The following is an 18,141-nucleotide window of genomic DNA, read 5'->3' as shown; positions in this document are numbered from 1 at the left end:
CATTGGTGGCCTGGGGCTCTAAGAGTTAAAAACATTGGTGGCCTGGGGTCCTAAGAGTTAAAAACATTGGTGGCCTGGGGCTCTAAGAGTTAAAAACATTGGTGGCTTGGGGGCCTAAGAGTTAAAAACATTGGTGCCCTGGGGTCCTAAGAGTTAAAAACATTGGTGGCCTGGGGCCCTAAGAGTTAAAAACATTGGTGGCCTGGGGTCCTAAGAGTTAAAAACATTGGTGGCCTGGGGCCCTAAGAGTTAAAAACATTGGTGGCCTGGGGTCCTAAGAGTTAAAAACATTGGTGGCCTGGGGTCCTAAGAGTTAAAAACATAGGTGGCCTGGGGCCCTAAGAGTTGTAAGTGGAACTGAGATAACCTCTCGTAAGTTCATGCGAATCACCTGCTTGTCCACTCGTCCATTAAAGGGGTTGTTCAGCTTTCAATAACTTTTAGTAGGTTATAGAATGGTGAATTCTATGCAACTTTTTAATTGGTCTTCATTATTTACTGACCCCATCTAAAAACAAGTGCTCCGTAAAGCTACAAATGATCTATTATTGCTCTTTTTTTATTACTCCTCTTTCTATTTAGCCCCTCCCCTATTCATACCCCAGTCTCTTATTCAAATAAATGAATGGTTGCTAGGGTAATTTGGACCCTAGCAACCAGATATTGCAAACTGCAAACTGGAGAGCTGCTGAATAAAAAGCTAAATAAGTCAAAAACCACAAATAAAAAAATGAAAACCAATGGCAAATTGTCTCAGAATATCCCTCTCAATATCATACTAAAAGGAGATTTTGTGCACTCACTGGTAAATCTCTTTCTCTTCAGTCGCTTGGGGGACACAGGAACAGTGGGTACAGTTTGCACCACTAGGAGGCAGGACACAATACAACAAAATTAACTAGTCCCTCCTGTTTGTTGAAATGGAAAAATTTGCCAAAAGTATGGATGGAGGTCCATGTAGCAGCCTTGCACAATTGTTCAGCTGAGGACTGGTTCTGAAAGGCCCAGGACGTACTCATTACCCTAGTGAACTGAGCCCTGAGTCTAGCTGGGAGGCTTTGTCCTTGTGCTGTGTAGGCCATACACATGTATGGCCTGCTTGATTCAATGGGAGATGGTTGCCTTGGTCGTAGGAGAGTCCTGACGGGGCCTGGCAGAAAGATAAACAGGGAGTCCGATTTGCAGATGTCTTTGACGTGATGCAACTTGAGAGCCCATACAGGGTCCAGGGAGTGAAGTGCCACCTCCTTAGAAGTGGAAGGAGATGGGCAGAAGGTAGGAATGGCAATGTGCAGAGAACAGCCCTGTCTTGATGGAATGTGAAGGATGGAGATCTGCAGGATAGAGCTGACAGATGTGATACCCTCCGAGCTGAAGCTATGGCCTGTAGGAATGCCGTCTTCGATGTAAGCCATTGAAGGGAGATGGAGGACATGGGCTCGAAAAGAGACTGATGTAGGGATGTAAGACTAGGTGCCCTTGAAATCAATGGAAAAGGACGATATCAGGGATTTTATAAAGAAAGTCCCATGGATAAATGCTCTTGTAGGATGGTAAAGAAATTGGAGGTGGAAAACTTGCTCTGTGGCTCTAGAACCGCTGCTGGTAGATGGACCATACACAATGGTATGTTTTAGCGAAGACAAGCTTGTGGACCACCTGCCTGGTGAGAATCACAGCATCCAAGAATCCCCTACTTTTTAGGATTGTGGTCTCAATAGCCACGCCGTGAATCTGAGGTTGGCTGGACCTGGATGTCGAATAGAACCCTGAGATAGAAGATATGGTATCGGGGGTTAGGTCCATAGTTCCAACCACCGAGAGGTTGACTAGATCCGAGAACCACGTGCGACAAGGTTATCTGGGAGATATTAGGATGATTGGAGTGTTCCCTTTGTAGCTTCTTGATTGTTCTGGGAAAGTGTAAGTAGGATGGAAGCTACAGAGAGCGGTGAGAGCATCTGCTGCTAGGGCAAGAGGGTCCCTGTAGCGTGCCAAGAAGAGTGACACCCTTCCCTTGTGACAGGTTGCCATAGGATCGACTTCTGGTATTTCCCATCTCTGAGTGATTTTGTGGAATATTTTGTCTTTTATCCTCCACTCACTTGGGTCTAGGGATTGTCTGCTGAGAAAATCTGCCTCCCAGTTGGGAAGTCCCAGAAAGTAGATGGCTAAGAGATGAGACTGTTGAGTCTCTGCCCAGCGAAAGATGAGGCCTACTTCGTTTAGCGCCTTCCTGCTTCTTATTCCGCCTTGGTGGTTGAGTATGCTACTGCTGTGGCATTGTCGGAATGTATGCTTACTGCCTGTCCCGTTTGCTGCTGTTGCTAGTGGACTAAGGCTAGTCGGATAGCCCGAATGTGGAAAAAAGGTTGCTCTGCTGGAGACCAGCAGCCCTGTGCTGAGTGTCCCTCTAGAACTGCTCCCCAGCCTGAGAGACTTGCGTCCGTAGTGAGCAGTGTCGGACTGGGCCAGCGGGACACCGGGAAAAAACCCGGTGGGCCCCGGCTCTTGTGGGCCCCGCCGGCCCAGGTCCGTACCCATATCTGCCTGTTAATGCCGCGACCCCCTTTATCGGAGGTCGCGGGCAAAAAAATTTAGTGCGCACTCTGTATAAACTCGGCTCCGCGCGCATGCGCAGGCACAAAGCGTACATGCCGGCGCAGAGACGCGGCGTACACGCCGGCGCGGCAGTGGGGCCAGAGGGGGGCCCTGGGCCAGTAACCCCGGTGGGCCCCGGGCCCCCCAGTCCGACCCTGGTAGTGAGGATGCACCACTGTGGGTGCCAGGGGGGTTTGCCCTTGGTCAGGCAACTGATTGTAACAGTAGGACGATGTCCTGAAGTAGGGATCCGCATTACTAGGCTGAGAGAAAATTCCATTGAAGCTCCCTGAGGTGAAGTTATGCAAGAAGGACTGCTTCTAAGGTCAAAGCCATGACTCCCAGGACCTTCATGCAGAATTTGGCTGTGAGCTCCGGTTACAGCAGAAGGGACTGTACCAGAGCCCGTAAGTGATGAACCCTTTCTGGGGGAGGAGAGACTCTCTGTGTCTGGGTATTGAAGAGTATTTCTAAGCAAAGCATTGATTGACTCGGCGTTAGGGAGGACTTGTCCAAACGGATGTACCAGCCCAACCCCTGCAATCTCTCCGTAGTGATCTGCAGTGCCTGAGGGGCAGATACAAGGATCGGTGCCTTGATCCGTAGATTGCCTAGTTAAGGAGTTATGGATACCCCTGAAGTGTGGATCAGTGCAACGGCTACTAACATGGTCCTTGTGAAGACTTGAGGGGCCGAGGTGAGTCCGAATATGATTTTGGACCGCAATCGTAAAGATCTCTGATGAAGATACGCGCTCTCGATGTCCAGGGAGGCGTAAGATCGAAGAATGGGCAAGCTGAGCCGTCCTTCTTGAGAAGTATAACCGGTTGGAATACTAATGTAATAATCTTACCTGTTGGTCTAGTGGGGGGACGGCAGGGACGCCTGCCGCCCCCCTCGGCGGGGACGCCCACCGCTCCGTGCCGCCTCTGACAGTAGGCCGCAGATGCGTGTTCACCAGGGCGCGTGCGGCGCGCTGATGACGCATTTAAAGGCACAAGGGCGCATAATTCAAATAGTATAAATAGCCTAATAGAGCTTCCAGACCTTGCCCGTTACAGGAGTTTGTTCCTGGTGCTTTCTGAGCTTTTGCTAATCCTGTTTTGTACCTGTTTAAATCCTGTTGCAAATAAAGCAGCAGCACTCCGCTATTTTTGAAAAATTCGCAAAACTTTACTCAAATGCCATAGGCATATGCCATTTGAGTAAAGTTTTGCAAATTTTTCAAAAGTACCGGAGTGCTGCTGCTTTATTTGCTACATGTATACTTTGCCCTGGCAGGGGGTACGGCTTGCACCCGGGGCTGCAAGGAGCCTAATCCGCTTTTGAAGCACACTTTAACTACATTTACTGTTTAAATCCTGTTGTGACCCCTGCCTGGCTTTTGACTATTCTGACCTCTGGATCCTGACCCTTGCCTGAATAACGACTACCTCTTCTGCTTAACCCTCTGATCGACTTCCTGGTTTGACCCTTGCCTGCCTGACTACACTTATTCTCTGCCTGCCTCGACCCGGCCTGATCTGCCTACTCTATTGCCCAACGCCTTGTACTACGACCTTCTGCCCAAAGACTTTGCTTTACAGTCGTGCCCCTCTGCCTAGCCATAACCTATAGCCTTGCACCTCTCGTTTAAGTCCTGGTGGCATCCAAGTAGCTGAGGGCTCCTCCCGAGGCCAAAGGCGGTCACACTACAGGTGAAGCACGAGCCGAGACCAGGGTGCCTGGCATTTGTTCTGGTGTTGGGTGCCGACCGTGACAAGTAGCCTCTGAATCTTTCTCCGGGTGGTACCGGTACAAAGATTGCATCCTGGAGTGTTTGCTTGAGAGTTTCCTGAGGGAGCCTGGACCTGAAGAAGCGGTGAGGAGAGAGGGAGGCAAACTCTAGGTGATAGCCTTGAGTCACAACCTTGATCCATGTGTCAGCAAGTGACGTAGACTTTCTCCTATGGTCGCTTCTCTTGACAGAAAACCGACATGCTGATGTGGGTTTGCCGGGTTTGATGAGAGCTTTCGGGATTTCCCTGTTGTCTAGGCTTACCTCCACAGCGTCCTGTGATCCTGTGCTCTTATTCTGTGTGCCATCGATTGTACTCTTGTCCCCGGTGGCCTGAATTATGATCTTGTCGAGATCGGGGCCGAAAAGTAGCTTTTCCTTGAATGGTATTGAAGTGAGGGATTTTTTTTTCCCAAGTGTCGTCGGGTAGCCGCCGCTAGGGCTGAAGTTTGGCCTATCACTTTGGGCTGTGTCAATCGATGCCTCGCATAGGTAGTCGTTTGTTTCTTTGATCTGCGATGCCAGTTAAGGGAACTCCTGCCTGGTGACCCGGAGATGATTGCTCGACATAGGGAGTCTATCCATGACTGGTCAGCTCAACTCATCCAGGCTGAGGACAAAAAACTGGACGCAGGGAAGTGTCGGTAGCGGAGGGAAAGCAGACGTCCTTCCAGCTTTTTGTCTATAGAGTCCGTAAAAGAACCGCGTGAGGGACTGACAAGGCTGTTGACACTGGGGCATCCACTGAAGGAGGAAAGGCCCAATTCTCAGTAAGGTCGATGGAAAAGATATAGCTTGAGAAAACAATGGTTTGGATAAAAACTTCTCTCTCTCTGGCTTATCCCACTCCTTGGGGGAGGTGGAGATGGATTAATGGAATCCTAATCGCTCTCTTCTGCAGAAGAAGAGGTGGGGGGGGGGGCCCTGAGCGTCTGAGGCTAAAGCTTAGCGTTGTCTGGGCGGGCCAGGAGACTAAGGAAAGGCCAGTTTGGGAATGCCCGACGCAAGTTGAGAAGCCCACTAAGGAGTGGATTGAGATCCCTGTGGTGAGGGATATCTGGCCTGGGCTGGAGGTGCCGCATGGGGTTTGGCTTACCTGGGGACTGGGTCCTGGAGTTTCTGGAACTGGCTCATGTGAGTTACACATGTAGTACAGAGGTTCCTTGTTACCAGGTGGTAAATGTTTGCGGCGTTAGGCAGAAGCTAAAAATTTAACTGATGCAGGAGCTGCCGCCCCTGGTAACAGGTTTTCACGAGAGCTCTCAGGCGTGGTGAGCCAGAAGTGAAATGTGGATATATACAAGGCAGATGATGAACTTCTGGTACTAGTTGGTTGATACACAACTGACCAGAGGTATTTTGCTCTGAGTTTTTAGCTGAGGTGGGAAATGAACCCACAACCTTTCGGTTGTCGGGCAGGGCACCAGAGGCGCTCTTGGGGTGAATATGGAGGAAGCCTCTCTGCCGGAGTAAGCGGCAGGCTAATGACCCAGTCTGAGGGATGGGGGGGCCGCCTGTGCGCACACCCGGTTTCCTCCTTACCTTTGCTTGGCGCCCGATTTCCTCCTCACTTAATGCTGTGCCTTCCCTTAGATGGTAGGCAAGGGCAGCAGAGACCGGCAGCTCCAACGATGGAGAAAAGTTGATTCAAAGGTGAACAACCCCTTTAAGTTAACTTTTAGTATGATATTTTGGTTTCCATTTTTTATTATTTATGGTTTTTGAGTTATTTAGCTTTTTTTTCAGCAGCTCTCCAGTTTGCAGTTTCCAATATCTGGTTGCTAGGGTTCAAATTACCCTAGCAATCAAGCGTTGACTTGAATCAGAGACTGGAGTATGAAAGGCAGAGGCCTAAATATAAAGATGAGTAATAAAAAGTAGGAATTACAATAATTTGTTGCCTTACTGAGCATTTGTTTTTTTAGATGGGGTCGGCGACCCCAATTGGAAATCTGGAAAGAGTCAGAAGAAGGCAAAAATGAAAAAAAAAAAAAACTATAAAAAATAAATAATGAAGACCAAAAGTTGCTTAGAATCGGCCATTCTATAAAATACTAAAATTAACTTAAAGGTGAATTATCCCTTTAATATAGTGGCCCCACCCTAGGGTAGAGTCCTGCGCTGAAACTATTTTTGAAACCCGGACCTGTAACCCGCACCCACATTTTTACCTACCTGACCCCCAACTGCCTGATCTGCAAACTAATCCGCGACACGCTGACCACCATAAAGAAGGAAGTGGCGTTGCTGGAAACGGGAAGTGACGTCATCAGAAGTGGGCTAGGAAGAAAAAAAATATTTTTAAAAACTTTTAAAGGAATAAAATTTGCTAAGATCCACAACTTGACCTGCAAACCCTCAGACCCCCAACCTGCGTCTGAAAGTCCTTCCTACAACCTACAGGTTCGCTGCTTTTTTGGGGGGTACCCAACACCCTGCAGGGCTCTACCCTGGGGTACTCAGACTTTTAGGACTGACCTGCCTGCGAGCACAGGGAAAATGGCACCAATCAGCTCTCCAACACTTGGATGCTCCATTGGGGTAACAGATTAGGAAACGGTTATATTTTTTTTACCAATTTGAATATTCTGTCCTTTAAAAAAGATCAGGGCAGATAGACTAATCTTTTTAAAAGTTCTCTCGCCCTCCTGTTATCCCAACAAAGGGGCCTCGTAAGCCCTAATGGAGGAGCGGCTGTGATTGAGTGGCATTGCACCCCTGGCCAGGGTCGGACTGGGGGGCCCGGGGCTGCTGTCTGAGGGCCCCCCTCCGTCCTCCCTTTCTGAGCCGGCACACTGCGCTGCGGGCAATACAGGAAGAAGGTGCGCAATTGTTTTTGCCCTTCGTCAGGCAGTCACTGCAGGAAAAAGGTGCGGATCTGGGGTCCAATGGGTTTTTTCCCGGTGTCCCGCCGGCCCAGTCCGACACTGCCCCTGGCACTACAACATAGGCAGCCTAAGCTTAATGATACTTACAAGGGATTAGCCATGAGAATCTCCTTGCACTTATCTAACATACACATTACAGGGCCATTTTGGCAGCAGCAGTTCTAGGGGGGCACAAATTGGACAGGACATATTTGTAGCTGGTACTGCCCAAGCCCAGTGCAAGGGGTGCATGTCTGCTTAATCTGAAGTAGGATTTGGGGTGGGATAAAGGAAAGTAAAATAATACTATGGGTGTTATTGGGTAGATCCCCTCCAGTAACCCAATATTGAAACCTATTGTCCCTTGGCCAGGGTGCCATGAACCAATCCATGTTGTGCACCCAGGTGTCCCTTATGTAGGCTTGGGTTGGGTTCCATGAGCAGGGACTCCAGGGAGCAGAGCTTTCCTTGGGGAGTTGGAAAATGGGGGCAGCTGCCCTGGTTCCTGGGCATGACAAGGTCAGTGGGTAGTTCATGCCAACGGCACAATCACCTGGTTATCGACTTGTCCATTAAATGGACTGTTCACCTTTAAAGAGGTGGTTCACCTTTCAGTTAATTTTTAATATGTTATAGAATGGCCAATTTTACACAACTTTTCAATTGATCTTCATTATTTACTTTTTATTGTTTTTTTATTTACCTTTTTTTCTGATTCGATTTCAAATAGGGGTCACTGACCCCATCTAAAAACAAAAGCTCCGTAAAGCTACAAATGATCTATTATTGCTCTTTCTTTATTACTCCTCTTTCTATTCAGCCCCTCCCCTATTCATATCCCAGTCTCTTATTCAAATAAGTCAATGGTTGCTAGGGTAATTTGGACCCTAGCAACCAGATATTGGAAACTGCAAACTGGAGAGCTGCTGAATAAAAAGCTAAATAACTCAAAAACCATAAATAAAAAATGAAAACCAATGGCAAATTGTCTCAGAATATCCCTCTCAACATCCTACTAACAGTTTACTCAAAGGTGAACAACCCCTTTAAGTTAGATATATTGGTTTTCACTTTTTATTATTTGTGGTTTTAGAGTCATTTAGCTTTTTATTCAGCAGCTCTCCAGTTTGCACAATCTGGTTGCTAGGGTCCAAATTCCCCTAGCTACAACACTGATTTGATTAATAGACCGGAATATGAATAGGAGAGGCCTGGATAGAAAGAGGAGTAATGAAAAGTAGCAATAACAATAAATTTGTAGCCTTACTGAGAATTTATTTTTAGATGGGGTCAGTGACCCTCCATTTGATATCTGGAAAGCATCAGAAGAAGAAGGCAAATAATAAAAAAAACTTTAAAAAAGAAGTAATGAAGACCAATTGAAAAGTTGCTTAGAATTCTATAACATACTAAACGTTAACTTGAAGGTGAACCACCACTTTAATATGAAGGCCCCACCTTACGGTAGAGTACCCCCACCCACACCCACATTTTTACCTACCTGACCTGCAACTGCCTGATCTGCAAACTGATCCGTGACTCGCTGACCACCATAAAGCAGGAAGTGCCGTTGCTGGAAACCAGAAGTGATGTCATCAGAAGTGGGCTAGGCAGGAAAAAAAACATTTTTAAAAACTTTTTTTTTTTTTTTGCTCAAGAGTGATTTTTATTAGAATAATTCTCACATGACAGGTATACAACCGGAGTGGTATAACACAGTTCCACCAGATAATAAAGCACAGGCAATCCTAGGTTAACATATTACCCAGGGGAGGAGATGAACTCCACTATGCCCACCCAACCGACTGCCAGCCCGAGCAAATCTGCACCAGTTGTTAAAGGGATCCTGTCATCGGAAAACATGTTTTTTTCAAAATGAATCAGTTAATAGTGCTGCTCCAGCAGAATTCTGCACTGAAATACATTTCTCAAAAGAGCAAACAGAATTTTTTATGTTCAATTTTGAAATCTGACATGGGGCTAGACATTCTGTCAATTTCCCAGCTGCCCCAGGTCATGTGACTTGTGCCTGCACTTTAGGAGAGAAATGCTTTCTGGCAAGCTGGTGTTTTTCCTTCTCAATGTAACTGAATGTGTTTCAGTGAGACATGGGTTTTTACTATTGAGTGTTGTTCTTAAGCTGGCCATAGATGTTGAGATTTTTAAAAGATCCGATCCTCATCGTGAGACCACGATTTTCTTGGAACTATCGTACGATCATACGAATTGACCATCAACTAAAAAGACCAATTTGCCAGGAAAACAAAGGGGAGCTGCCTGCTTGGCCCTGCAAACATAAATAGATTGCACTGGGACCGACAAAGATTTTTTGACCTGGCCGATCAATTTCCTGACAGATGTCGGCCGAAAAATCATAAGATGTTCGATCGTTCAAATCCCACTAACTGCACGATAATTTCGAAGGATTGGTCGGACTTCCCTAAAATCGGTCGTTTGGCAAGAAGAATCGGCGCGTCCATGGGGAGCTTTAGATCTACCAGGCAGCTGTTATCTTGTGTTAGGGAGCTGCTATCTGGTTACCTTCCCATTGTTCTTTTGTTTGGCTGCTGGGGGGGAAAAGGGAGGGGGTGATATCACTCCAACTTGCAGTACAGCAGTAAAGAGTGATTGAAGTTTATCAGAGCACAAGTCACATGACTTGGGGCAGCTGGGAAATTGACAATATGTCTAGCCCCATGTCAGATTTCAAAATTGAATATAAAAAAAAATCTGTTTGCTCTTTTGAGAAATGGATTTCAGTGCAGAATTCTGCTGGAGCAGCACTATTAACTGATACGTTTTGAAATTTTTTTTTTCCCATGACAGTATCCCTTTAAGGGGTGTTTACCCATTATCATCATTTCCCCGAGAGGACAAGGGCGGTGTAATTTGGTTTACCGTCCAGTACTGCCAGATAAGGGGGTTTTTGTCCAAGAGGCCTTTTTTGACCATTATTGCTTTTTCCATTGCTGCTTGATCTTTCATCACTTTATGCCATTCATCAGTCCCTGGTGGATTGTCTTGTCAGGGCAGTACCAACCCTATGGTGCATGAGCCATTGGAATTGGGGGAGCTGCCATGTGGCCTGTGACTCTTGCAGGGGTCTCACCCTACCAGACTCCCATACGTCTCCTATAGTGGTGAGGTTTAGCATCTGCCAGATTTTCGGAGGGTTTATGGAGACCAGGTGCGGGAATGTATTGTTACCCCCAAATGGGCGTTTGCGGGACTAGGTGGCTGAACTGAATTGTACTATGTGCCGTTCGTAGGACTTTGGCTTGCATTATGATTAGTGGCGAGGATGGTTTACCAGGTTTTTTGACCAGGAGGTCTTGCCACTGGGAATCTAAGGTCCTGGTTATTGATGCCCAAAGATTGTACAGAGGTGGAGAGATATCCTGGTGTATCATAGGGGAGATGTGCATGAGTTGGGCCGCTAAGTAGTAGAGGTACATTTTTGGGAATGCCTTACCACCTCCCTCCCTTGGTCTCATTAGGGTGGTAAGGCGTAGCCTGGCCCTGGATCTCCCCCAAATAAATTTGGAGAACAGCTTATTGAGGCTCAAGAACACTGCATTGGGTATACCCACTGGAGAGTGCCACAAGACGTACAACAGTTTGGGTAGTATGAACATTTTGATCAGATGGATTTTGCCAGTGGGGCCACCGGCAACTGGTCCCATGGTTTACTTTGTCCTGGACCCACTGCAGCAATGGGTCAACATTCAGTGCCTTAAATTGTGAAAGTGGAAGAGCTATTTGTATACCCAGGTAGGTTAGAGGTTTGAAGGGGGTAAGTGTGCGAAGAATGGGTTGGACCCTGCTTCGATGGCAAGGGCGAACAACAGGGGGCATCCCTGTCTGGTGTCCCATGACAGGGAGAAACCCGGGGTGCACATAGTGGCTCTGGGGGACTTGCAGAGCAGCTGAACCATGGCTATGAACTTCGGTCCCAACCCAAAACCTGCCACCACCCGCCATAAGTAGGGCAACTCGACAGTATCAAAAGCCTTGGCGATGTCCAGAGCTGCTATGGCTCTGTTACCTAGATTACTGCAGTAATTAATGAAGTAAATTCAAGGTCGTAGTATCCTATTCAGTGGTCGAAGTATCCAAAAAATTTATTTGCATTTTGAATTTTTTTACTTTGAAAATTCCCTCTAATTCACTTTGACCCTTGATAAATCTGCCCCTAGTGTTCAGAGCAGGGTTTTTTTGCCGGTATGAACCCCACTTGGTCGGGGCTGACCAGTCGGGAGATGACCTGCCCCAGCATCCTAGCTAGAATTTTGGTGCATATCTTTACATCTGCGATGAAATGGGCTGAAAGGACTCGCATAATTGGGGGTCTTTGCCTGGTTTTGGGAGGAGGACTATGGCTGCTTCATACAGGGATTGGGGAAAGTAACCTTTTTGCAGTGCTTCCCGGAATAGCTGTAGGAGCAGTGGGACTAAAGTAGTGGCGTAGCTTTTATATACCTCGATAGGGATGCCATCAGCCCCTGCAGCCTTCCCATTTGGGAAAGCGTCAATTGCCTCTTGAGTTTTTATTCCTGTAATATCCGTTTCCATAAAATCCCTAAAATTTCTGTTCTAGTGTTGGAAGCGCCATGGGAGACAGAAAAGTAGTTCGGTCCTGCTCTGTTGCCTGTAGCTTAGAGTCGTACAGGTTCTCATAGAATTGTACCAGCATATCCTTAGCCATGTCTGGGTCAGTGTGAAGAGTGCCGTGGGCATCTTTTAGCGCCGGAATAGAATGGGGGAGATGTATGGCCTTTTGCAATGTGGGCTAGCAAGTGGCCCGGCTTTTCACCATGCTCATAGATATTAACCTTGGCAAAGTGGTGTTTGCACTGGGCCTTTTGGATCAGGTGCTGCGAATATGCTTCTTGTGCCTCTCGCAAGCTCCTCATGGCTAGGGGTGTTGGGTGGGTGGCAGCCTGCGAGTCTAACAGGGACATTTTTGCCTCTAGCTCCTGTTCCGTTAGTCTGGCCTGCTTCTTGTATGCGGCTTTTTCAGCTGTGATGGAGTTTCTTAAGTAGGCTTTGAGGGAGTCCCAAAATGGGAGAATCGTGTTGGAGCTCTGGTTCAGGTCTTATCTAGTATTTTGAGCCAGACCGAATTAATAGAAGGTCTAGGGCGTGCAGTTTGGAATGGGAATGTCAGATGTAGCTGCACGGGAGCGTGATCTGAAATACCTCTAGGGAGGTAGACGGATTTTCTGGTAAAGGGTACCATGGCTGCGTTAATAAACGCCATGTCTATCCGCGATAGGGCTGAATGGGATGCTGTGAAGCAGGAGTAGAGCCTGGTGTGAGGGTTAGCCTGCCTCCATGGATCTGTGAGGGCTAAGGTTGACACGAGCCTGTGTAACAGAGTGGTGTCCTGCAGGGGTTTGCTTGGGTGCCTGTGAACCCTATCTATATGTGGGGCTAGTACTACGTTGAAGTCTTCTGTAACTATCACTAGTGCATGTTGGTATAGTGTTAGCTGATCCGCTAGAGTATATAACACCTCTGCATCAAAAGGGGGGGGGGGTATGTAAACGTTGACCAGTAAAACTTTGGAGGCATAGAAATAACAGTGCGAGAATACATATCTTCCCTTACGGTCAGTCTTAAGGTTACTAAAATGAAAAGGAACAGACTTGCCCATCAAAATGGAGACCCCTGAGGAGTGCGTGGAGTAGGTAACATGGTACGCCCAGCCAATTCACGGCCTCCTCAGCGCTAGCATTTTGGACCCTGTGAGGTGGGTCTCTTGTAAGAATGCAATGGCTGTAGAGTGATTCTTCAGAAAGTCAAACACCAACCTGCGTTTAATAGGGCAGTTGAGACCCCCCGCGTTCCAGCTAGTTAAGTACAATGCCATTGGCCTGGAACTTTGTGTTCATACCATAAGCTTACCATTATCATGCAATTCTTGTGACATTTACAATCTTGAGCAGGACATTGAAACATACACATTTGAACAGTACCCCAACACCCATCACCCGAAACAGAACTTAATGTAACCATCTTTGGGAATGGGTCATGCCACTATAGTGAGCCCTACTGAATGAGGGTCACGTGTAGCTCTTTGTGGTGAACTTGTGTCTGTGAACTTGGGGACCACCAGATTCCCCTGTATTTTGCATTATCATGCAGCAGTAGGGTGCCCTGGGAGAGAAAAAGAAAACCTTTATATGGCCAATGGGTTTGGGGAGCCAGATAAAGGTGGTCGGAGCTGGGTCGGCGAAAGATAGCGTTGGGCCACCATTGCGCAGCGGACTGCTTCCAGGAAATTGCGGAATGGAAATGCTTGAGTTAGTTGGGGGTGCCCCATAGTTATTGCGTTCCCCCTATATATCGGCCGACCCAGGTTGGGAATTAGCTATGGGCTCCTTTAGATTGGGCTGAGTGGGTTTGGGCCTGGCCCAAGAATGTGGGGAGCCAGGTGCTAGTTAGTTGATCAGGTAGTTGAAACCAGGGGGTTCCCATACTCACACGCCTCGTAGTTCATCTGATGCTGGCTGAGGCCATCAGGCCGGAACCCCTATTGAATCGAGCCAGGCTTTTAGCTCATGGGGTGAGGAGAAAAAATGGGAGCTCCCTCCCGCTTGAACCCGGACAGCACCTTGTCCCGGTCTTTGAAGTTCAACAGGCGGGCGATCAGTGGCCTAGGAGGGGCCCCGGGTGGAGATTGCCTCGTGGGGATTCTGTGAGCATGCTCTATGGCAAATGTGCCAGTAAAGTGGTCTAGGCCAAAGGTGTCTCTCAGCCATTTTTCTAGGAAAGGTTCCGGAGCATTGACTTCTACCAGCTCCGGGAACCCCACGAAGCGGAGGTTGTTCCTTCTCAGGCGTTTCTCTAAGTCATCCGTCTTCCTCTGGCAGTCCGTGACCAACTTGCGCACCGTACAGTACTGCTCTGGAAGATCTCAGCAGTTATCCTCTAGGGTGCTCACCCTGGCCTCCACCTCCGTGGTCTGCTCCCTCAGCTTCTGTAAGTCACCCTTGATAATGGAGAGATCTATCCTGATCTCGTCAGTCTTGGCGTGTATCAGTTCTGTGCAAGCAGTGTTAGTGGCCTTTATTTCCGCCATTACATCTCTCAGCGTTGGTTGAGGTTGTTCCGTGGGGGTCTACAGGATCCTGTTCCAGGCTTGTGGCAGGAGCTTCTTCCTGGGGATCTATAGGGGAGCTGGGCCTGCTCGCGGCCTTGTAGTCATCGCTGACATCTTGGGAGGCATCGCGGAAGAATTTCTCCAGGTGGGAGGCGGCCTCCGAGGCCCTTTTCTGTGCCCTACTGTACCCCATTAGGTGCTGCTGGGGTAGAGGTTGTTAGGGTTAGGTTAGGGTTAGCTGACTCCGTATTGCTTGGTTTACTGCTGCTTAATCAGGGTAATTGCGGGGTCTCTGGTGGAGCTCCGAATCTAGCGCGTGCTCATATCTGCAGTCAGACCACGCCCCCCTTTAAAAAAACTTTTAAAGGAATAAATTGTGTTACTTTGTCTCACACCCACTTGTTGCCTTGAATTTATTGCAGAAAAACTCAAGACATCAAGAGTCTGATGAGTAAATAAAAGCCTAATAAATCATATCATGTCCCCCCCCTGCTGTCAGCTGAGTCCATTTGTTGTTCTGTCGGACTGTGAAATTTCTCCTTGTTTATCTGGAAATGTTCCAGCTCATCCCTTCATCAATCAATAGAATGTTCTGCATTGTCTCCTATAGAGGGGAGCGGGCTGAAGAGTCACCCACAGCTGCACCCTTTCTCCCACTCCCAATGACCCAGGAGGTTTGTGCTCCGTGTGTATCGGGGTCCCTACAAATATACTTATTGCTTGTGTGCCGTTTATTCTAACCCCATTCTCTTGTAAATCACTTTTCTCTATAGTTTCACGATACCGAAGGTGGTGGATTTTACCCCCAAAAATAACGTGGATGCTTTTCTGAGGTTCTGTGAATCCGGCACCGTCCAGCACCGGTGTTAAAAGTCATTTAGAAGGGGGCGTGGCTTGGAACTAAATGTGAACGGACGTGGATTAGTGTAGCTCCGGCACTTAGTTCTAAAAATCCCTGAATTTATCCTGTGAAAACAGCGCTAACATGAATCCAGAGGAAGCAGCCGACGAGGCAATACCCCCAAGATTTCTAATGGGGCAAAACGAGCCTCCGAGGAGGCATCCAAACTTGGAACCTCAGCTTGAGCAAAATGGCGTCAGAGATCTTTCTCCTGGGCCTGACACGAGGGAAGGCCAAAGCCAAGACGCATCGGAAGCTCAGCAACCAACACTGGCCGATTTGCTGGCAGAGATTAGAGCCTCAAAAGAATCCAGCAACAGCCTGCTCTGCTCAAAAACAGACGAAATAAAAATCGAATGGACAGCAGCCCTGGAGCAAAGGGTTAGTAAGTTAGCAAGTCCAACATCTAAACCAAGCAGTAGCAGCTTACAACTCCAAATCGGACAATCTGGAGAACAGGCTGCGGCGGAATAATTTAAGATTCATCGGCTTCCCAGAGAGGGCAGAGGAAAGTTCCCCTGAAAATGTTATTGAAGCCTGGTTAATTGAGCAGTTTGGGCAAAACAGCTTCTCCGCAGCTTTCACTATAGAGCGGGCCCACAGGATTCCAACGAGGCCACGATCACGGGGGCACCACCTTGCCCCCTAATTGCCCGCTTACTGAACGCCAGAGATTGGGACACCATACTATCGCTGGTGAGAAAGAAAGACACACTTACTTTCCAGGCCGCAAAGATCTCAGTATTTAGAGATTTCTCGGTCGGAGGAGCTCCAAAGAGCAAAGTTCATGGATTGGGAACGGTGCCTCCGAGACCTTAACCTGCCGTACATGATGCTGTATCCTGCCAGACTGCGAGTTATCGTGGAGGGACAGACGATTCTTCACCACGCAGCTCAAGCTCAGAAACTGGCTGGACACGCAGAAGATCTTGGCCTGACACCTCAGTTATACAGAATGGTTTGTTCTGTATAACTGATATCATTGCCCGTACAAAGACGCCTCGGATAAAGGCCGAGAGGCCCACTAAATCTTTCTTCTGAGGGCACAAAGTGTTATGTACATTTTTTAAGTACAAGGCCAACAAGAAAGTGATGGGACATACCATCTTTTTTTGAGTTGTCTCGTCAAAGCTATACTCACATACTAGCTGTTAACCCCATGGAACCGAGTAGGTGCACTTCTAATTTTAAAGTATTTTACACTTGTTTATTCACCAGTTCCCAGGTGACATGTGTTTTTCAGTTCACGACCCTAAGGGGCCCAGCAAGAGTGAACGCCTCAGTTTAGCTATGCTAGTTAGGGAGAAATTTGGCCAAAAGTTGGGGACATGAGCAGAAGGAGAGGGGGCTGAAGGGGGTACGGGAGGATACTTAGTTAAAGGACCAGTAACATCATAAAAAAATTTGGTTTAGATAAGCCACGAGCCGCCTCATCTACTCGAGCGCCTGGGCTTGCATGAGGATGTAGTTCTTGGCCCGAGCAGGGTGGCTATCTTGGAGAGCTTGCGGACCGAGGGGCTGTGCGTGTAGGGAATCACCAAGCGAAGTGCCTCCAGAGCATCATTCAGGTCGTGCATTCGCCTCCTCTTCAGGGCATTGATGCATTGATGCTGGAGAGGCCTCTGCTCTTTGGACTTCTTGCCTCCTCCGGTAGTGCACGGGGCATCCAGCTTTATGCCGGCTTGGGAGGCCCTGTGCTCGTTCGATCTTAGCACCAGCTCGTAGCGCCCATTGATGTCATCGTCCGTGCTCTCCCCCCCTTGCTGCTCTATGTCACCGACCCCCTGCCGCCAGCGCTCTCCCCGTACTTGGCGCACATGTTGGTGGCGGCCAGAGACTCACTGATTGTACCTGCGCTCAGCGCCCCAGAGGCTGCCATTGCCTGATGCTGCTGCTGGTGGTGTTGCAGGAGGTCTGGTCCATGGTAGTAGTGCAGCGGAGAGCGCTCTCCTGGCTGGGACAGATCCAGCCCCTGAGGGGATCGCAAGACAGACTCCATACTCTTTGCGCTCAGGCTCTCCGTGATTGCCTGCACCAAAGACCTGTCCATCCTCACTCACAATGTGCAGAGTCAGCTCAACATGGACCAAGTCGCTGAGGTGGGAGACACGGTGCAGGATTAGCAGGTTAGCGCTGGCTCGGGTTCTCAGTCTGCATAACTCCGGTTAAGCAGCTAGTGTGCACTGTCTTTTTCCTTTCCTGCGCTGGACCCCCCCTGAACTGGCGAAGTCCAGCAGTCGGTGCCCTTAGTGCCAATCTCCCTTCTCAGTCTTTGGACTTGATACCAGTTGCTCCTCTTTACTGTGCCAGGACAAGAGATCCAGGGGAAGCCTTTGTGGACGCACTCGTCACAGCTGTAGACATACTGCTAAAGGCACGCAAACCATCCACAGCCAAACTCTACCATCGGGTGTGGAGAACTTTCCTTACATGGTGTGACCGTCATCATACCCCTTGCCAAGGAGTATCCATACACAAAATCATAGAATTCCTAACAGATGGTTTTCAGAAGGGTTTGAGTTTACGCACCTTAAAAACACAAGTTTCAGCCTTGTCAGTATTATTAACACATAATTGTTGGGCAGATAATTCAACAGTCCAACAATTCTTTAAAGGGGTGACTAGAATCAGACCACCACTAAGAGAACCACTGCCAACTTGGGATTTACCATTAGTTTTGGATGCATTACAGAAACCTCCATTTGAACCTCTCATGACTTGTGACCTAAAATGGCAAGAAGAGTTTCAGAGATTGCAGCATTTTCATGTAAAGAGCCATGGCTTGTCATACACCAGGATAAGGTGGTCCTGCGCACCACTCCTACATTTTTGCCCAAAGTAGTTTCTGATTTTCATTTGAACCAGGACGTCATTCTACCATCTTTCTGCC

At 48.1% G+C, this 18,141-nt stretch overlaps 1 protein-coding gene and 1 pseudogene across 7 annotated transcripts in view; both read right to left on the bottom strand.

Moving 5' to 3' along the window:
- The window catches only part of LOC121400994 (WD repeat-containing protein 91-like), a 1,149,255-nt gene that overhangs the window by 508,580 nt on the left and 622,534 nt on the right, over positions 1–18,141 (bottom strand). The window contains exon 20 of one of the 7 annotated variants that reach the window (XR_005966011.1): positions 8,823–8,851. The exons of the other annotated variants lie outside the window; for them this stretch is intronic. The gene's annotated coding sequence lies outside the window, so the exon portion shown is untranslated. Of the gene's footprint in view, positions 1–8,822; positions 8,852–18,141 lie in introns of those variants that run through there. 7 annotated transcript variants of the gene reach the window in all.
- On the bottom strand, positions 16,644–17,992 carry LOC121401204 (annotated as a pseudogene).

The sequence above is a fragment of the Xenopus laevis genome, chromosome 3L (genome assembly GCF_017654675.1).
Source record: "Xenopus laevis strain J_2021 chromosome 3L, Xenopus_laevis_v10.1, whole genome shotgun sequence".
Lineage (NCBI taxonomy): Eukaryota > Metazoa > Chordata > Amphibia > Anura > Pipidae > Xenopus > Xenopus laevis.
Note: the sequence above shows the minus strand (reverse complement) of the source record. Positions and strands in the feature narration are given on the sequence as shown.